The sequence below is a fragment of the Xenopus laevis genome, chromosome 5S (genome assembly GCF_017654675.1).
Source record: "Xenopus laevis strain J_2021 chromosome 5S, Xenopus_laevis_v10.1, whole genome shotgun sequence".
Taxonomy (NCBI): domain Eukaryota; kingdom Metazoa; phylum Chordata; class Amphibia; order Anura; family Pipidae; genus Xenopus; species Xenopus laevis.
This window is the reverse complement of record NC_054380.1, coordinates 78,215,737-78,238,773: the sequence shown is the minus strand read 5'-3', so window position 1 is coordinate 78,238,773 and position 23,037 is coordinate 78,215,737.

Genomic DNA, 23,037 nt, shown 5'->3' with positions numbered 1-23,037 from the left:
ATGCGCACTGACAGGCTGGGTCAGGCCACGCACACCACCCTTTCTTCACCTAGGCGCGCTTGCAATGCGCATAACACAGGATTCTTCAGGCCGGAATGGGGTAGGCAGCAGTTAGAGGTGCGTGCTGGGCCCCCTCCAAGCTATGCACCCTAGGCACGTGCCTACTCTGCCTACCCCTAGTTCCGGCCCTGGAACCTAATGTTGGCAAATGAGCCCCACAGTCTCAGAGATATAGATTTATGGAAATATTTAACATTAGTAGGGGGAGCGGATTGTAAATGTGTGATTCAATTTGCTAATATTCTAAGTATGTTGGGACACTAGGAAATTGGGGGATAATTGCTGAAATCTTAAACCAGGGGAATCCTGGTTGTTTTATCTGGATTTTTTTTGACTCCCATAGACATTAATGGGCGACAGCGACATTTCGGTGGCGGCGAATTTTTGCGAAACGAATCGGGTCAAATTCGCCCATCCCTAAAAAGCACACATTCTGTCAATAAAATTTTTTAAATAAATGTGTTTTTATTTTTTTCATAACGTTCTGTTGTGTGACTTGGTTTAGGTTTACACTAATGTATCACTCCTGACAATGAAGTCTGGTAACATTCACCTTGGGGCAGTTTAATCAAGGTTCGAATTCCGAGGGTTAAAAAACCCTTGAATTCGACCCTCAAAGTAAAATCCTTCGAATTAGAATATCGAATTCGAAGGATTTTAGCGCAAAAGGTTCAATCAAACGATCGAATGATATAATCGAAAGATTTTAATCGATCGAATGATTTTTATTAGATAAAAAAAAACTTGCTCTGGAAGGTCCCCATAGGCTAACATTGCACTTCGGTAGCTTTTATGTGGCGAAGTATGAAGTCGAAGTTTTTTAAAGAGACAGATTATCGAATGGTCGAATAGTCGAACGATTTTCGATTGAATTTGACCAATTCAATGGTCGAAGTACCCAAAAAAATACTTTGAAAAATCGGATATTTTTGCATTCAAACTATTCACTCGAGCTTAGTAAATCTGCCCCCTTGTGTCACATTGGAGAAGCATGACATTATCATTGATCTGGCTATAGAGATACAAACAACCTAATGGAGGCAAACACCCTATGGGAATCAATGCAATTGGGTTTGCTGTGTCTGTTCTGTGGATCATATTTGCTTAATGACCCATTTCATTTTATAAACTAAACAAAATGTATAGGCTGCACACCTTGAAATAGTAGAGACCTGGGTGCTCATGCAAAAAATAAAGAATAGACTGTCCAAAGTGATGGTACACACAGGATTTACACAATGACACCAAAATCAAAGAAAAGGTTTATTTATCCGATATTTCTGTTCCCCCACAGGAACCTTTCTCATGGACAGCAGTGTAAAGAGTGAACAGACAATATATAGACAATAAAGCCACAAAACCAGTTGCTCAGCAACCAAAAACCCACCCATCAATGACATCACACTGATCATACAAAAGTGAAGATAAAAAGCTCCTAATGGTCGTAACACCGGCAATCCTGTGAATGCCATCATTTTGGACAGTCTATTTTATAAACGAATACACCTTTACTGGGCTAAAACAGTCCTGGAAATGTTGAAATGGGTTACTATTTTTTTACATTTTCATCCAAGCCAATGCAATTGGTAGTTCGAACTATGAAAGACAGCCTAAAGTTTATTATTAATGCTTCAGTCATTTCTATTATTTTGCTTTATTGCAGTTATCTGTATTTGAAATTAATACCATCTGTGTTAAAGACATACACAGTTCTATATACAATCCTGTCCACTAGACACAGCTGTCAAAGACAGCCTTAGGGCACTGTTGAAGTGTTTAGGAATAAATTACCAGCATGAGCTACCTTCAGTGGTGCAATAGACATACTACTATCTAAGACAAATTAAGTTAATGTAACCTAACAGTTAAGCCAAGGTAAGGTAGATGATTAATGCAAATCCTTTCCAGTAAAGGCTTCACGCCTTTTTGGAAGATGTAAAAAAATAATAAAAAAAAGAGATGTGAAAGTTTTAGTAGCCCCTGTTTTAATGGGCCAATTATTTCCATATGGCAGGTTTGTGCTCCTGATTATATTAAAATGATGACGTCATATAAAAATGCCTTAAATGAACCCTTGAGTAGACAGGGAGCGGACATATCTCTTGGATTTAAGGACAACCCCGATTTAAGGTTCAGTCATGCTAAATGCAGCCTTGGCCCAAGTAAAATCAACTGTGAACTTGTGCATCCATATTGATTCTTTTTATGTTACTGTCTACTAAGGTAAGTGTACAGAATAGAATATAGAATTTAATTTTAAGGAGCTCTGTTTCATTTGTAGCCAAAGTTACATAGTTAGACATTACACACTTATAAACCAGAATAATACTAGTGCGGTTTAAATGTAACCACTTGGCTCACCATACGTGCATCAATTTTTCACCCATTGGAGTCTATGGCCATCTTTTTCATGGCAAAACCCGTCAGAAAATATTTTACTCATCATTATGTGTTAATAAAGCTGTGGCTTTGCACATCCATCCTGTATTGTCTTATAATACACACAGAGCTATGAATATCTTGTAAATTATACTGTATCCTTATAAATGGTGAGTACTGATGTCATCAGTTATAAACTGTGAGTTCTGATGTCATTTCTGTCACATGAATCACTGAAATTTGTGTATTATATTAAATAAACATCCCCCAGTTGCAAAATATGAGAAGTTATCGCGGAGTTTCATGACCGTATAAAAACATATATGGTCATGAAACTCCTCGGTAACTTATGATATCCTTATATTTTACAAGAGGGGGTACTTTATTCACTATATATACTTATTTATGCAATGGTAAGTGGCAGCTTTTCAGTAGGGGGTTTAGATGACAATATGCCTTGACACTGCCCTGGTTATTGATTTTCTACCCATTCATTAACTGACAATAACCACATACTCACAATCACTAGGGATGCACCGAATCCAGGATTTGGTTCGGGATTCGGACAGGAATCGGCCTTTTTCAGAAGGATTCGGATTCGGCCAAATCCTTCTGCCCGGCCAAACCGAATCCGAATCCTAATTTGCATATGCAAATTAGGGGTGGGGAGGGAAATCATGTGACTTTTTGTCAGAAAACAAGGAAGTAAAAAATGTTTTCCCCTTCCCACTTTCCAGAGAAAACAACCCAAACCTTGATAGTCTACACTCATATTTTAAGTCCTTTATCCCTCTAACCAGTTTAGTTGCACGTCTCTGCACTCTCTCCAGCTCATTTATATCCCTCTTAAGGACTGGAATCCAAAACTGCACTGCATACTCCAGATGAGGCCTTACCAGGGACCTATAAAGAGGCATAATTATGTTTTCATCCTTGAGTTAATGCCCTTTTTTATGCAAGACTTTATTTGTTTTAGTAGCCACATAATGACATTGCACAGAATTAGACAACTTGTTATCTACAAAAACCCCAAGATCATTCTCATTTAAGGAAACTCCCAACACACTTCCATTTAGTGTATAACTTGCATTTATATTATTTTTGCCAAAGTGCATAACCTTGCATTTATCAACATTGAACCTCATTTTCCAGTTTGCTGCCCAGTTTCCCAACATAGACAAATCACTCTGCAAAGTGGCAGCATCCTGCATGGAACCTATAGTTCTGCACAATTTAGTATCATCTGCAAAAATAGAAACAGTACTTTCAATGCCCACCTCCAGGTCATTAATAAACAAGTTGAAAAGCAAAGGACCTAGTACAGAGCCCTGCGGTACTCCACTAACAAAACTGGTCCAATTAGAAAATGTTCCATTTACCACCACTCTTTGTAGTCTATCTTTTAGCCAGTTCTCTATCCAGGTACAAGAGCCTGAACTTGGGGTAGGCAGAGTAGGCACGTGCCTAGGGCGCAAAGCTGGGGGGGGGCACAAGGCACTTACCTGCTCTGTTGTCGACCCCATGTCCAGTCCCGTCTCTCCCCGACTGTGGCTGCTATTTTTTGCGCAAATGTGCTTCTGTGCATGCACGCACACACTGTTTCACGCCCGCACGCTCGAGAGCAGTTTCACGCATGCGCAATCGAGGCACACTCTGCCGGCGCTGTGGCTCTAGGCAACCTGGCCAGGTTGGGCCGGCTCTACCAGGTACAAATACTATGTTCCAGGCCAACATTCCTTAATTTAACCATTAACCTTCTGTATGGCACTGTATCAAATGCTTTAGCAAAGTCTAAGTAAATCATATCCACTGCCATCCCAGAATTGAGGAATTAACAGAAATTAAGTTAGTCTGGCAAGATCTATTACGCATAAAACCATGCTGGAACACATAGTATTATGATTTGTTATGAAGTCCAGTATCTTATCCTTTATTAACCCTTTGAAAAGCTTTCCTACCACAGACTAAATGGCCTATAGTTTTGAGGCTCGGAACGGGATCCCTTTTTTGATAGCGGCACCACAGCAATTTGCCAGTCTCTCAGCACAATGCCAGACCTCACTGAATCCTTAAAAATTAAGTAAAGAGGTCTGGCAATCACAGAGCTAAGCTCGCTAAGTACCCTGGGATGAATACCATATGGCCATATACCATATGGCCCCGTACCTGCCTCTGTCTTGTCCTAACCTGATGTATGCTTAGCCACAGAAGTAAGTTTTAATAGATCTAAAAAATAGAAAGTCCACAAACCATTATTTATTTTATTATATTTTCATAAAAAATGTGAAAAAATAATATATTCACCATTCATTAATTTTAATAGATAGATACAAATTAGATGGTTCTGCCACATGTGTGGGGGGGGGTAATTATTAAGCCTCAAATTCCCACATGTACACTTTTCGTTCAGATGTTTTTTTAATAAAGTAGGCCAAATCGTGCTTGGGAGTTAGGTTGAATTTTTATTTTTTAAATGACAAGAAAAAAATTGTAAATACCCCTCTTAATTTTATACTAAGAAATGCTCAAGTGGGTATGCTCATAAATTTTCCAGGCCTAAAAAACTAAACATTATTCATAAAATACTTTGAGAAAATTCTAAACTATGCAGCTGACCACACACAGATGGTAAACCCGCTACTGTATTACTTCAATGTATTGGGTAGGGGTGTATATTAGTTAAGAAATGTATCTTTGGCAACTATTTGCCATTTATAAACTTTATATTCATAGTCATTTTAGACAGTTTCTTGTTTGTTCAGAACTGATGTTTTAAATTGTTACCCCTCGTCCACATATTGTAAATTATAGTGTCAACTACTACCCTTTTCAGACTATTGGATTATATCATTTTCCTAGAGTGTGGTCTGAACTTATGCTATCAGATTTTTCAGGCATGATTATATCATTCTTATAACTTCAAAAAGTAATTTTATTTTGATTTGGCAGGTTTTGATTGACTCATTCAGTTTCTTTATGAGACTTTGCATACAGGACACTGAATTTCCAGGTGTTGACACAGTCTCTTTAAAGTAACAAGTGATATGTTCTTGGCACATATAGTGGAAATGTAGTCTCTATGCATGAATGTTTGCTTGAGTTTTCAGCCTTAAAATTCATAGTTTGTTTTATTCTGCTCAGACATAGCTAAATGTATCATAGAGCATTCAATCAAGGTGCTCCTAAACCCCTAGCATTGAGTCTTTTCTCAACTTTGTGTAAAGGTTATGATCTAAGTCCTAATGAGCACATTTTTCTAGTTGTTATGGAATTGTAGTAGAATTCACTCTTTTACTTGCAGTGAATTTTCATTTCAGTCCGCACCAAAGTTTTACTGTGCATTTTATTTCACGTAAAAAAAGCTGAAAATGCAATTATCACTATATTATGACACCTACCCAGCATCTTTAAGCATGATGGTGTAGGCAGGGACGGACTGGGCCAGCGGGACACCGGTAATAAAAAACAGGTAGGCCCCGGCCCTCATGTGCCCTGCTGACCCAAACCCGCTTCCCAATCAGGCGAAACTAAACAAAAATCGGTGTAGCGCAATTTGCAGAATTATGCACTGGTCTGCCAGTTTTTGCGCTTGTGCATGGAGCGCATGCACATTTTTTTTTTGCACTCTTAGGGCAGAGATTCAGTGAAAGGACCACAAGAATTTCCATGGGGTTGAAGCTTGGACCATGTTTATTACAAGTTTTTCCATTATTAATGGTCAAATGGGTAGATAGGTATGTTATAAATTTGGAAGCTTCTTTATTCATATTAGAACCTAAAATAAAAGAATTCTGAACTGACTGTCCTCAGCTTTCCATTCCAGGATGTACTGTCTCTTGTTCATCTTCTTCTTCTAATCACAATCACCAAGAAAGAAGAAAGTAAAATAAGATGCAGAACACATGTAACCATAACCTCGTTTTATGTATCCAGTTGTCCAGAATTGAATAATTGTCGTAAATTCTAAATTCGCTGGCTTAAACTCTGTACTGCTCTCAACAACTCTCTGAACACTGCTGACACAATTATTGCAAATGAATTGCTGTGAAGTAAGTTTAGAATGCCTTGGATAGGTTCTCAGCTGAATATGACATCTCAGGAAAACTCTTGTTACGAAAACGAAATAAAAAAAAAAGATTGTCTAAATTATTTTATACATTTGAATTTTGATGTGTATTTTTCTTGAGTTGATTTGCAGAATCATTTTATTTGGCCTTAATTATTCTGCATTCACCCCCAGACCGATTTTAGTAATATTTTGTATGTGTTTATCGTTGCCAAAAGAAGAATGCTAGAACTAAATGTTTCTTTATAATTTAAATTCAGGATTCTAGTATTTTCCAGAATCAATAAGTCTATTTTCATTAATACCACAACTACGTGTAAATGACAACTGTATTAGAATATTTTATTACAATTAATTTTACTATTGGGAAAAGTATACATTATCCAGAGGTCAGTTTTATCAGCTCAGGCAAGCATATAATGATAACAATCTGACATCAACAGATAATTAATAGCCCCAACATACTAGCAGCCTGCCCAATAGCCAGACCAACTTAGCAGTTCCACCTGAACATATTAAATTGCACCTTACAAAACAATGCCATGATTTATCAAACACTGGTTAATATGCCAATGACATCAGTATAGCTGGAACAGGAAGCGATACAGTTCACCATTTAGTACTGTGTTTGTAAAAGAGGATACATTTGTATTCGAAGCACACATTTATATTCGAATGCAACTCTTACTTTCAGCGAAAATTGTACTTTGTGGATTTGGATTTAAATATGTATATCTAGAAAACTGTAGTAAACAACCTGGTTAGCACACGAATGCACATTTATACACACACATACAATTTGTTTTCATTTAAAGGGGAAGTCTGTCCAAAATAAAAAAGAATAAAAAATAAATTTTGCATGCTGAAAGAAAATATAATTTATTTTCCAAACATGTTAAATTAAAGAAAATATTTTTTGTGATTGTTTTATTCATTAAATGTAGTGCCTAGTTATTTCTGTTCTCTGAACGACTTGTCCTTATTGTTTAAAATAATGTAGCAAAAGTCAGCTGTCCTCAGCCAAGACTTAATGCCTTGCATATTCCTTTGCAGGTCTGTTAGTAAGAGCACATGAATGCATTGTGGGAACTTGAGTCTTGGCTAGAACAGAGTTGGCTGCTGCGTCTTAGGAGTCAAGGGATGTTGTTTAGAAAACAAGGACAAATAAATACTGCTTTCATCAAGAAATATATTTATAAAACCACTGACATTATAATAAATGTATATTGGAAAGCTGTTTTCAATGTAATTTTTTTCTTAAATTTTTTTTAATGTTTTAATTCTCTGGATTCTATTCCCCTTTGAGTGCTAACCACTCAACACCATGTTTCCCATTCCCCTCTCTTGCCACTGAATATGCATTGGTCGCAGTAATCTTGGTAGGGAGCACTTAATGCAGCAATACTCCCTATGTCTATTATTTTCGCTATATTGTTTTAGGAATTTAGTTTAACGTAGCATAGGAAAACTTGCTCAGCTATATCAGGGTCCGGGCTATACGTAATTGACATTAGGCAAATATAATAGGTTTCTCATGTTGTTATTCTTTTTTTGTTATATTGTAAACCATATAAGTGTAGCTAAGCTCGTAAATGTGATTGTGCAGTAGGGTCAGAGATCTTTAATAGTGATGGGCGAATTTATTCGCCAGGCACAAAATCGCAAATTTGCGCGATTCGCCGCCAGCGAATAAATTCGCGAAACGCCTGCGAAAATTTGTGGCAAAAATTCGCCAGCGTCAAAAACGGACGCCGGCATCAAAAAACCGGCGCCGGCGTCAGAAAAAACTGGCGCCGGCGTCAAAAACGAGATGCCGACGCCGTTTCGCGAATTTCGCGCGAAATTCGCACATTTTCCGGCGAAGCAAAATGGTGCAAATTCGCCCATCGCTAATCATTAAAGATATGGAGGGGTTAGGGGACAGTAAACAAATTACTTCCTATTAAATGTGGCTCTAACTAACCCTGAATATTTTTAACCCTAACCAAAATACTCAGGAGTAATGATCTTGTTGAGCAAGGATGAATTGCCAATATTACCTAATTACCTAATAATATATTGCACTAATGTGACAGAGCATATTTAATTGTAAGGTTTTGGTTTAGTTTGAATTCCTAAAATATTTATGCCTATTAGTTGTTTCTAAATAACAGGCACAATATGGGATTCATTAAGAGCCAGAATGCCATAGCAAAAGAGCAAAATATCCACAAATCCCAGTTGTAGAAATTAGGACATTGTGTCTGTTCCTTACTCATGTAAATATTAGGCAAGACATATGTGAATGCTCACTGGCATACGCCACATCTAAAAAATATTTGAATCTATACATATACAATGCACAGTGGCCATTAAACCTTTTGGTGTAATTAACTTGTTGTTAACAGCCCCTAGTGTTATCTGTATAGATTTTATTTTCTTCTTCTACTTTTGTTTCTGTCTTTAAAATGTGTGCCTCACCAGGGTCTCTGGCCATTATAGTCAAACATTGGCCTCAGAGACATAAATTTGAAGATTTCAGAAAGTGCACTGTCTGTATATACTGTATAACATACAATAATGCAGGTACAGTATTCATTATCCGAAAGCTCCAAAATATTGGAGGCAATCCTTTATAAACTTAATTTTATTGAAATAATGAACGTTTTAAAAAAGTATATCCTTTTTCTCTGTAATAATAAAACAGTACCTTGTACTTGATGATAAGTCGGCTGCATGAATACATATTGGAGACAAAACAATCCTATTGAGGTTATTTAATGTTGTATTATTTAGCAGACTTAAGGTATGGTGATCCAAATTACAGAAAGATCACTTATCTGAAACCCCACAGGCCCCGAGTATTCAGGATAATAATCTTATATAACATATTTGAAAAATATTTCATAAAATGTATTTAAAAATTGATTGGTTCTTCACCACAAGCACTGATGAGTGAAATATTGACCATATTTAAACCATAATATGGCATTTCACAGCACAATGTTTTTACATTTTGGAAATATGTTAAATAACCTATAATATATAATAAAAGGAGCGAACATATTTGCAAACTTACAGTATACTATAGCAAGACAGAATGAAGAAGGAAGCATTTCTATGTTTTGTTATAATGGTACAGAGCTGAATGGGAATGGGATTAGGAAGTTGCCATTTTGAAAATCCGATATTCAAATAAAATGTATCTGCAAAATAATTGGGAATCAGAAAAAGAGAAATCATTTAAAACTGCCAAAATGAAGTTCTAAACTGGACGTATAATTCCCTTTAGGTCATAGTTCTCAAAACCATAGGGCCTGCCCCTTGTTGGGCCCTAAAGCAGTTTATTGTGGGCTCAGACTAAAGGGCATTTAAGGTGATATCCAGGCAGCAAAATTTTAGGGGGGCGGCAAGCTGCCCAACCACACCTGCATTGATTCAGAAGCACTGGTGATTCACAGGAGATACAATAGTTTTGAAAATGTGTGCATCAATCCCCATTACTCTTGACCCGATGCATGTGCACAAAGGAAGAAGAGGGGAAGGGGAGATGAACGGGAGAGGGCCTAAGGGCGCCTGCTATTTAAATCCGGCCCTGGTGATATCTGATATATTAAGTCCCCCTCTCTCCCCCTGTAAACAGTGTAATTTGTTCAGATGGAGATATTAAACCTGTTATCCAGGAAATTTTGAATTATAGACTCCATAGAATTTTTTTAATTATTTAATTTTTAATATAATAAGACAGTACCATGTACTTGTTCCCAACTAAGATATACTTAATCCTCATTGGAGGCAAAACAATCCATTTGGATTTCATTAATGTTTTAATGATTTTTAGTAAACTTAAGGCATAGAGATCTAAATTATGGAAAGACCCCTTATCCAGCAAACCCATGAGCTTTCTAGATAACAAAACAAAACATACCCATATTTTCCTCAAGCTGCAGCGTTTGTTAGATTTTGAGAAAAGAATCAGCTAATTTTTAATATGTTTTAATGCCTATTCCACCCTACTCAGTGGCACACAAGAACTAGGAAGTTGAAAAGTAAAAATGGTCTCAGCTTTGGTGAATGAAGTTCTATTGATTTAATGTTCTGATGTACAGTTCTGCTCACATAAGTAGCCCTATATAAATAAAAATATATATACATGCAGGACACACATGGCATCACATATTTGGAAATTCATGTTGCAATACATAGACAAATGCATACAAATATGATGTCAATTCTTGGTCTCTCTGTCTCTCTCTCAGCCTCCTCCTCAGTAATAAAATATAAGTGAAATAGGTACTGCTGGGATGTGTTCACACTTATAAGCATTACAGTGTATTAGTAAAAAACAGGAATAGGCATACTGTAAATGGAAAGAGAGTTTGAAAATGAATTTGATCTTGAAAAACCTCACAGCAGTTTGGAATCTGTGACAAATCCTTTAAGCATTGTAACATTTTCCATGTTGTAAATCTGAAATTACTTGATAAATGCATAATAAATATGAACATTATTTGTTAAATCTCTAGTTAACATAAAACATTGAGACACTAAGGCGTGAATGTTTTTGTTGGGCCAAAGTTTCAGTTGCAGTTTAATTACTCAAATGATCTTTCATATCTAAACTTTAGTGCTGTTTTCATTTTTATATTAGTTACAACTGTTGCATTTACAATTGAATTTGACATTATTATGAAGAAATATAAAGTTAAACATTGTATTGTATTGAAAAATAAATGGGAATTTTAGTATAGCACAACAGCTTTCCCTAATGTTAATGAAATACACAGGTGACATCTCCTGTGAGACACTGCCCTGTATATTGTTTTCTCAGTCCTTTTCTTTTCCCTTTGTACCCCATTTTATGATATTCTCTGTGCTGCCTCAGAGATCATCTGACCAGAAATACTGCAGCCCTAACTATAACAGGAAGAAGTATGAAAGCAAAAGACAGAACTTTGTCGGTTAATTGGCTCATGTGACCTAACATGTGAAGGGACCATAGGGTTAATGTGCCCCTATGGCTTTAAATCCCTATCCTTCCTCGTTTCCCTAGTTGCTGGGCAAGAGCCCATGTCATCATTTACGCATCCCAGTTATTGGCCAAGAGGTATTATGACCACTTCCTGCCACACTTTAATATAGTGTTGGGAAAAGGGTGGATCTTCCTCTTTGGCTGCTGGTGTCCTAACCATCTGGATGTTCCCACTGAGCCAGTAAAGGCCCAGTAAAGCCCTTTTACCCTAGAGGGACCAGTGAATGAGGCTAGCTAGAGACAGGATTTAGATCAGTAAAGTACTCTCCTGGAGAGTAAGATGGAAAGGAGAGAGATAAAGAGCAGCTTTGTGCTCCATCAATGATCTGTAGCAGGGAGTAACTTCCCAAGGCACCTAGATTGCCTTTAGTGAAGGGACCACAGTGGTTAGGGTGTCAGGCTTAGATTCTTCTCCCTGACCACTCCACTGGCTGTGATCTTCACCAATTCAAGGTATATCTGCCTGTAAGTTTGCCTTACTACTTGTCTACATCCTCATGGGAGTCACATTCCTAGCTGTCTCATCCACCTTTCCTAGTCTGCTGGTATTTAAGTTTGCATGTGCCTCCTTATTGTAAGTAATCCTGTGGATCCTTTGTCTCTGACAAATAAACTATTATAATCTGTTTTCACTACAAGAACCTCCTGGCGTCCGTTCTTTTCTATTTTTTTTGCACAGTAGCCTGTGTTACATACCACTAAAAAAAGTATATGATTGTGAAAATGGTGTATTTACATGAAACAGGGTATGAGTAGAGACCTACATGGTTTGGGGGTATCGTTTTCCTTTAACAGGGTAAGCAGTCAGTTATTTCTAGGCCAAAATATACTCACGAAAAGTACACACGTGTATGAACTTGGAGCAATTTTGCACCCATTGGTGCAGCGCCGGACTGGGAGGCCCGGGGCCCACCGGAGCTACTTCCCCCCTCTCAGCACCCAGCCATTTGCCCCTCTCCTGCAGTACATGTTTTTTACAGCGTCCGGAAAATCATTTCTGCAGGGAGCGGGTCTGGGCCGGCGGGGCCCACTAGAGCCGGGGCCCACTGGGTTTTTTCCTGGTGTCCTGTTGGCCCAGTTCGACCCTGCATTGGTGGCTATACCATTTAGTGAACCTAATGTTGGCAAATGAGCCCCACAGTCTCCAGAGATACAGATTTTATGGAAATATTTAACATTAGTAGGGGGAGCTGATTGTAAATGTGTGACTCAATTTGCTATTATTCTAAGTATGTTGGGACACTAGGAAATTGGGGGATAATTGCTGAAATCTTAAACCAGGGGAATCCTAAAGGATTCCCACCAGTTTGATAATTTTGCCATTTAAGAAAACGTCCCTGATTGTCAGGAACATTTTCTTACATCCGGGAAAGTTTTAATGAATTGTTAAATCTATCAAATTCAATACCTCTGTACATTTGCCAGAATGTTTTTGGCTTCTTAAATCAGTCAATGCCATTCTGTTGTATGGGATGATAGCGCTGTCCAGCATTGGGCACTATGACTATGGTTCCATTCATGACACCCTGGGGAGAAAGTATTCAGACAATTTTTTCTACATAACAATGAATCATTTTAGGGTGGAAAATAAATTATGTTTAGCCCCTAATTGTCTAAACTAGCATTGCATCCAATGTGAGAACCAGTGCACATAAACCCCAGTACTATATTTCCTTCCAAATTTCCTATATCATTGATTAACTGGCTATGTGAATAATAGATGTATGCATTCTGTTTTGTCTGGAAAATATGCTAAATTACTATTTTACCTATTTATCATTTGTGTTGACTGTGTACAAGTGATTTGAATGATGTCACCACACAAGAATGAATTGCTTCACTTTCTAGGTAATTCAGTGATACATAAGGTTAGCAAACACAATACTTTTATAATAGTCATTAATCTTGGTGGAAAAAGTACACTATGAACTCTGGAATGCACTTCTTTGGCTTCTTTTGAAACTCCATCCTCGCTCCTAATTGCCATATGTTTCTGATTTTGGACATCCTGATTCAGTGGCATTGTCTGAACAGCTTCTGAAGTTAAACGGCATTAGTTTTAGTAATAACTATGCTACATAAATAGATGCAATATTTCTCTACTAAAATAATGTAGTATAAGATTTATAGCTGTTTAACATAGTCTTTTTCTTATGTAAATAAAAAGTATAAAGTGTTTATTATTGCAAATATTTAATTAAAGGTATGCCTATTCCATTATTTAGTTTTTTTTTAATTTTTCTTAAGGGAACAAAAACTGTGCACAAATTGTGTTCAAAATATAAGAATGTTGATTATCCGCACTACACTACAGCCAGTAAAATTTAATTATTGGGTATGCTTAGAAATTAAGGCATTATTCATGTGAACTCATTCTAAAATAAAAGGACAAAGAAAGGCTATTTCACTGGGAAGGTGGTGGCAAAATGTGAGATAACCCACAGTGCAAAGTACTTCTTATCCTGATTTTTTAAACCAATTCTTGGTTTAATGGACACACATGCATCTATACTGTGTGTTTTTTGCCGCTTAGTAAATGCACATGTATTTTCACAGCCTCAAATTGTAATTTTTCCCTTCCTGCCGGCTAGAATGTAAATCGCCAGCAGGATGGCACCCGGATCACTTCGGCTTTCCAAAGTCTCCCGAGGTTTCCTCATGAGGCAACTTCAGACGACTTCGGAAAATGAAGCATTCTGAGTGCCATCTCGCATTTACATTCTAGCCAGCGGGAAGGCATTTAGGGGAGATTAGTCCCCCGAAGAAGAGGCGATTTGGTGCTGGGTGACTAATATCCCCCAGTAGCCTTGTCTGCAACCACCCTAAGAAGCATTATAACTATAGGGACTTGCTAGGAGGCTAAGACAATAGAGTCATAAAAAGAGCCACAAGAAGAGACTTTGAAGATTTATTTTGGAGAAACAGAGGGACTCCAGCACTTCAGCTCTCCCTATTCAGATACTCTTTGGACTTCTGTTGGACTTCAGGACCGCCTTTTTGATTTTCTACTTTCATAGAAGGATTTTCTGCTGTTGTGATGTCATCGGATTTTACCATAAGTGAAAAAATGCCACATGGATTTATTCTCCAGTGGCCTGGCATACTATTAAGCTGGCCATAGATGCAAAGATCCGAAAAAAAACGGACTTCCCCATCTCCGACCTGCAATTAACCATTCAGATCAAATAAAGTAGAAAAGAACAGATCAGCCGATGTTCTGCCCCTGACAGCAATCGTACAAAAGTTATGTCTGACAAAAACTAGTGACAGTCTCCCACTGAAAATCGTACAATACATGCAGAGATATTAAAAAACTCTTTCTCTAATGTCTTATTTAGCAAACGTGATTTGTGTAAGCCATTAGTCTGGCTATTTAACCCCCTATACTGTACTGACTCATTGCCCAATATAGGTCTATTTCCTGGTAGTTCCTGGGTGTGATTCTCATCTGATTTTCTGTTCCTGACCTTTGCCTGTTTTTGACCTTGCTGTATTGTTGCCTGTTTGACCACTCTTCTGCATCCTGATTTTACACCGTGTTACTGATTGGTTTTGAATCTGGCTTGTTTATACTGATTACGCTCCTGGCTGCTGATTCTGTACTGCACAGTCTGGTTGGTACTGTCCCTGGCTGTTCCTTATCCTTCCTGTATGCATTACGGTCCCCTTGCCTGCCCAGAGTTTCCCCCTTGGTCCTCTCACTTTAAGACCTGGTGGCATCCAAATAACGGATGGCTCCACCCAAAACGAAAGGCAGTTGTCAGAGGCAGAAGCGTGAGCCAAGACCAGGACCTTAGGGTTTGTTCTGGGTTTTGGGATTCCATATGTTACATTGCTGGCCATTGTTATTGTGCACTTTTAGTATTCACATAGAAAAAGTAAAATACTTTGCACTGAGAGCAACAAATTTTTAGTGTCCTATTTAGAAGATTATTTGAACAAGGCAAGCATTTTTCATGTTTAATAAAGTAAATCCATTTTCTCATGTTTTAATAAAGTAAATCCTTCAATATATATCATGACATCCATTGTTTACAAATTCAGCAAAACATATTTATTTTGACAATTCCAGCCTGTCTAAATGACGTCAGTATTAAACTAAGCAAACTGTGGTTGTAAAAGGGTGGTAAATGTTTTTGATGGTGTGATACATTTGTATCTTTTATAAATACCATTTCACCGATCTAAACCTTTGCTACAAAAGACACCTGTCATAAAAAGCTTACCTGAATCATAGTGTAAGTACGTTTATTAAAATACATAGCATCAGAAATGTATGAAATATTCATGTGCAATACACAGTACCAATATAATAAGGAGGTGATTTATCAAGGTTTGAATTTAAATTTCTGACATTATTTAATTTTTTTGCACAAAACCTCACAAATTCAAATTATATTTTCAAAAACTCAAATGTCTGCTATTTATATTATATTGAAAATATAATTCAAATTTGTGAATGTTTGTACAAAAAATATGAATCGTGGCACAAATTAAAACATTGATAAATCACCCCTTAAAGGCCTATTTATTAAAATTTTAATTTGTGAGGTTTAGAGTTTTTTCTACTTCAGATAAACTCACAATTTAATAAAACTTAAATGTTTACTTACTTATGAAAAAATCCAAAACGTAAAAAACATGATTGAATACAAATGGGTCCATACACGCTAATGGGTGAAAAAAATTGTAGCTCATCGTAAATTTGTTGCGCAATATGTTCCACGTCAAAAAAATGTTGTTGCCTATAGACTTCAATGCACTTCAGCAAATTTTTACTGTTTCACAAATTTTTGGCAAAGCAAAACAGGTCAGATCAGAAAAGGTCAAGTTTTAGTAATTATGCCTTTTCGACTCTAAGCTCTTAGGGCATGGCCCTTTTTTCTACTGTCTCAATTTTTATGAATTGTCATCTGAAAAACTCAAATACTTCATATTATCAAATGAAAACCAGCGCAAACAACCTGAAACTACTAAGAAACCTGAAGGCAAAAATATGTTCCTATTGTTAAAGGGCAGGTTTTAGCTGCAGTATTTTAAGATTCCGATTTTTAGAAGCTTTGGAGCATATTCAGACTTTCCCCCCTTTAAAACTCATCCAGAAAAATTTGAGGCTTCATAAATAGGCCCCTTAGACTTGAGAAACTAAAGTTTCATTTGAAGGTGGTTCTTATAGTGAGGGCAATGAGCTTGAGGAATGCCCTGATATGTGGGAGCAGATTTATTAAGGGTTAAATTGAAAATTCAAATCGAATTTTTGATTTTTTTTAAATTTTTTTTTAGGGTCAAAACTCTCAAATTCTAATTGTGAATTATCCAAACTCGATTCAAATTTTAATTCAAATTTTGAGATTTATCAAACTCTGTCCCTTTAAACTGATCAACTGATTCATTTTGAAAAAAAATGTTTTTCCCATGACAGTATCCCTTTAAGGGCTATTCCACACGGGGAGATAGCGGCGCGTTTGCGGTCGAGGCGACAAAGCGCCGCGACAGTCGCCGCGACCGGCGCAGGCGACAGTTTTGTATGGGCGCCTATGTAAAAACGCCTGTGCTAACCACACGAGGCGATGCGCTTTTCAACAGTCGCCTGAAAATGCCTCGCCAGGCTTTTTCAGGCGACTGTTGAAAAGCGCATCGCCTAGTGTGGTTAGCACAGGCGTTTTTACATAGGCGCCCATACAAAACTGTCGCCTGCGCCGGTCGCGGCGACTGTCGCGGCGCTTTGTCGCCGCGACCGCAAACGCGTCGCTATCTCCCCGTGTGGACTAGCCCTAAGACTTTCTGTCTTTTCCAACCCAAATTAACCATGTAACTATGTAACATAGTACAAAACCCAATAATATTCATATTCATCAGTCTCCTAATGATAGTTTTCTTTACATATCATTTCAATATTGTACCCATAACTAAAGACGTACGCATTTATATACTTGTCATGAAAATAACATAGACATTTATGGTATTTGTTCTATAAAATGCCAGGCAAAAAGGCCCATGAAACTTTAGCAACCAAGTGATAATATATTGAATATAACTGCTTTGTTGTGCTCTATCAGTGCAGGATCTTTTGGGGCCTTGATTAATCATGACTATACAGAACAAGAAAATGTATTGTGCAGAGAAAATGTATATTGAAAACCGCCACAGAACTACGACATTTTCCATCAATTTTCTCATAGCAAAAGATGAGTAAACTTATTACTTTGCCAAAATGAAATTGTACAGTCTCCAAGTAAACATTTTGGGCCAGTGATTCAATTAGTACCACATGTGCTGAGGAGAGACCAAAATTCAAGGTATAGCAATAAATGTTCCTCTGGGTATTGGTCTACTTTTCAGGTTCCAAACCAACTGAGAAGAATTTTTGTACTTAAAATAGCCTGTATTTTTTTTCATACAAAGCTTGTCTTTTCTAATCTCCTGAACATTTTATTATGTTTCACAACTATTGCCAAAAATTATTGTTGACTTTCCTAGGCCTAGGAAGGCAACCTGCTGTACCTACAGTATTATAATATATAATCCAGTATTATTAAACTATAATCCATAACACACCCTGATAACTGTGTGACTTTCTAAAATATTCTCTTCAAATTTACACATTAGCAAAGCATAAGGGGACAGAGCCCAGCATATTTACAAAGCCAAAGTCTCAATATAAGAAAGAATAAAGACAAGTGCAGTATCTGGCATGCAAACAGCATACAAGTCTTGAAAAGAGGAGCTGGCTTCTGTTACATTGTTTCAAGAGTTAAAAAAAGCAGTGCAGAAAGGGGCAAACACATACTGCTTTGAGTTGCAATTGCATAGTCAAATAACTTTTAATTAATGTTTATTAGAAAGTTGCTTAGAATTAGAATGTTAATACAAAAAATGTCCAGCAGAATTCACGGGCGTCATCTTCAGCCGCTTCAGTAATCTTCAGAATGAGACCGGTGCAATATTTGTGAGTTTCGGCGCATGCGCAGTTGTCACAAATCAGATAATTGTTCCAACTGTGCATGCACCACTTCTTCTGTCTCATTCCGAAGATTACAGAAAAAAACTGGACAGAATCTGCACGGAGGGGTAAGTATAAAGTTAGGGGCATTTGCCGGGGGGCAGTTAGGCTGGGCAGGAGGAGGGAAGGGGTCTATGTAGGGTAGGGGGGTAGGGTTATTTATTAAGAGTTTGTTTCTCCCTTAAGGTGAAATTACGGAAAAATCTCATAGTTGTCCCAAGCATTCTGGTACATACCTGTACTACCTGTGGCTATGCATTAACTGATCTCTATAACCTTGTCTAAAAGGGCAAGATTAGTAGTTAAGCTAACTTCACAAACAGAATCTCATGATTCATGCAGACAAAATAATAGGTAATAATTTCGATGAACAATGAAACTATGAAATACTGGAAAAGGCTACCGGCTGGCAGGAAAGGATATCCATCCAGCAGTAGTTATGTTTGCGTAATACTGCTATTAAAGATAAAAAAACATGAATAAAGAGAATGATAATATATGGCTGCTGTATTGCCTGTCTGCCCTTAAAGGAAGTACTGTATGTCATACTGCAATTAAAGTAAACTGATAAATGGTTCTAAAGTGACAACAATGAATTGTTTTATAGCAAACCAAATATGCTATGTTGGTTAATAGATGAGTTAATCTTGTCCCTATATTTATATTTGAGACCTGGTAGATTGTTAATTTGTAATGGAGACTGGTGAATTGCCAGGAGCAGAGTTTCAATTTAATGTTTTCTTTAGGTTCCCTTTTGGGTTTCAGGCAGCACTGTCAAAAGGAACCAAGTTCATTGTTAGTTCAATAGGAAAGAAAACAAGCTACATTTGTAATGCATTGTTATAAAATAAATTCAAATATGTATATATATTTTTTATTAAACCAATGTAAAAGGGATGTCCAACTACACAGTATTTGTATCTTAATTTTTCTTTGGATATGCATTACAGCTTTAATAACTCATGTGAAAGTGCATAGTACTGGACTGTGGTTTATATTTACAGTATGATAATACTCCCTGCCATCTGAAACCAGGGACTTGTACAAGATAATTATATAAGCCCCCCTCCCTGGGGTCATAATGGTTAGAAAACAAATCACGCAGTAACATCACTGACCTTCTGCTGCTTGAAGTTTGTCCGGGCCACCAATGTGACTTGGGGATCCTTAAATGTAGCAGAATATGTTTCTTCTTGGAGGGAACAGGAAACAGACTATCTCTCTCCTACCTCATATCTGCCATTTTGCCCCTATTCACACATATGCAACGCTGTACCTATCCCCACATGTCACTCTCTCCTTCATCTAACCACTGAGGGGACAATGTAATAAAAGTCATATAGAGAAAACCAATTTGCAAAAATAAGAATATAAATTTGCATTTCTCAATGTCATAATCTTCATTAGACTATTAACACATTTTGAATTTTAATTGCATATTGCATACTTCTCAGATGTGCTTGAAGGTGGCAAACAGAAAACTTTTTCAGTAAGACATTACATACACTGCACTAGAGTCCTGCACAGGTCTGGTCAAAACCCTCTGACCTGCAGCCCAGCCCTTACCTGCCACCTACTACAGTATGCTCCCCTACCTAGACCCGATACCTGACCCGGCCTGCAAATAATTCACTAACCTCCAAACCTGGCTACCACTAAAATGGAAGTTGAGTCATGCTAGAGCCTATTCCAACAGGTATGTTGAGAAATTTTACTACAGACTTGGGGGTTGGGTGTAGGGACCAGTTCTGCTTCCTGGTACCCAGATTGGTTACCAGTGGACTACCCGCACAGGCAATCAGAAGATTCTGGCTAAAATCCAACCACCTTGGGGGTTTTCCATGGATATCTGACCAGATGCAGGACTTCACATGCAGTGTCCAGAAAAGCTATATTTAGGGGCTTATTTACTAAAGTCACATTTTTCGTGGGAAGAAACCCCTCTGATGGAGTTTGGATTTTAGTAAATAATGCGCATAATGGAAAATGTGTATACATTTTCGTTCACACACCACCCCCCCCAGCCTGTCCAATCATCATGCAGTTATATTGGAACTTTGATGAGAAAATGTGCAGGACAGAGAACTGTACAGCAAACAGTTTACTGATAGCAGAAGACGTGGATAAAACAGAGGAGTACAGCACAATCTGGTCCCCCACCAGACACGGGACAACTGTCCCCCCATAAGGTGGCCTTTTTGGTCAAATGACCCTGTTTGTCTCATATCTACTTGTTTTGGATGTAATATTCTAGGAAAGAATATTCTAGGATTAAACTGCTGGACTCTCTCTTGATCAAGTTTGATCAATAACCAAATTCATACAGACTGTTGTCAATGTCAGTGACACCTTTGTTTGCATACACATCTGGTAACAACATAGATTGTTAGTTATATTGGACTGTTATAGTCTACATATAAGTGACCACCGAAGGAGTTCCAGGGCCTCCCCGTGCTTGGCAACGTTCAACTTGCAAAATATCTCTCCCTTTCCACGCTCATACCTGGCGATGTGTGGTAGGCATACCTCTTCTGCCTGCCTTCAGTTGTGGGTCTGATACTGATGATCAAAACACAGTTTCAAAACTTCATCCTACATATATAAGGAAAGTAATAATAAATAGTGTCTATTATTAGTAGTTTCTTGCACTGACATAAGTCATATGTATGTTTCACACAGCACCAACATTTCACACCCAAAAAAGTTCTAATCACTGTAATGAAAACCTGGCCAAAATAAAAAAAAATCCAATTTGGCTTTTAAAACTCCTGTCATGATAAATTGTTACTGACAAAGTGCGAATAGTCATATTTGTCTAATCACTCATGGTTTTGTAGCTTCAAAAAAGGGTAGCAAGTCATTTTCTTTTCAACCCTTACAATATGCTAAAGGAAATTATTTACATTGATGTGTGCCTCATCTCTGGATCCAGTAAGAGTATGTCTGGATTCTATATTAACACCTTACATTTGTTTTGCTTAACTCTGTCTAGAACTAAACTGCTGTCATAAGTAATAATAATAAAAAGGACCAAATGCTTTAAACATGAGTTAACTGAATTTAAAAAAGAAAGTGGCTAATTTTTGCTTAAAATAATTCAGATTTTTCTAGATATGGAAAAAAAACATGATACCCATTAATGAAATATTTGAAATGCAAGAATCAGGGAATGATTGTGCCTGGTTAAAAAAATAAAATATTAATAATTTGCATTAAAAAGAAAATTTGCCATGGCACCAAGGTGACCAAAAGTCCCACTCTGGACAAGACTTTATGCCCAATGGGCATGTAGGGAATTTGCTATGGTCCAAGCGCACAGTGAAACAAGGACACACAAACCCAATATTAACACATTCCCTTAAGATATGGTGTAAAAATGGACATATATATATTTCCATATTTAAATCAGCTGCTAGCATGTTATCCAACCTAGACTTTACCCCGTGGTTTTCCCGTGGAAATGTTCTATGGTGGGAACAACGCAACTTAACTACAATCTATTCCCTCAAATTAATGCTCTCCGAGCAACAATTGCACGACCAGTATAAAGTGCCTGAAGAGGAAACTTTCAGATACTTACAGATAGGACACTACATTGTGGAAGGAGGACCCCTTCCCACACCCAACTCCACTTGAATTGATGTGTTTCCAGATACTCCCTCAAACTCAAAAATTCGATCATATATGATTAAGACCAATAAAAGACTTGAACTTTGTCCAATGGTGGGAACTGGACCTCAGGCTCTGCTTTGATCCCGATACTTGGAAGGACATTATTAGAGACTTAGTCAGCTGTTCTACAAACATCTCCATACAAGAAACCTCACAGAAAGTTCTAGACCAATGGTACCTGGTCTCAACAATCCTGGCAAATGGTACCCAAAATCATCATCTCTTTGCTTTAGAAATTGTGACCAACCAGGATTTTTCCTACATATATGGTGGGAGGGCCCAAAAGCCACTAGATTTTGGATACCAGCAGAGACCATTTTAAATAAGCACTAGTGATGGGCGAATTTATTCGGCAGGCGCGAATTCGCGGCGAATTTGCGCGATTCACCGCCAGCAAATAAATTCGCGAAACGCCCGCGAAAATTCCCGCCAAAATTTTTTTTCCCGAAAAAACGGACACCAGCGTCAAAAACTGGCGCCAGCGTAAAAAAAACGGACGCCGGCGTAAAAAAAAACGGGCATCGGCGTCAAAAACGAGACGCCGGTGCCGTTTCGTGAATTTTTCACAGTTTCATGAATTTTGCGCAAAATTTGCGAATTTTTTGGTGAAACGGCGCAAATTCGCCCATCACTAATAAGCACAAAATCTATGACATTTTTAGGAAAAAAAACTGTCTTTTAGATTAACTTTCCCTTGCAGAGGATCTTAGCTGCAGTCAGAAAATCTCCAAAAATTATATATGGATCAGTGCCTATGGCAACATAGAAAAAAACAAAAAATACAAAAGTGCGCAGTATAGTTAAATATTGTGGTAGCACCTGGTGTCAAGATCTATTTTTAGGTGT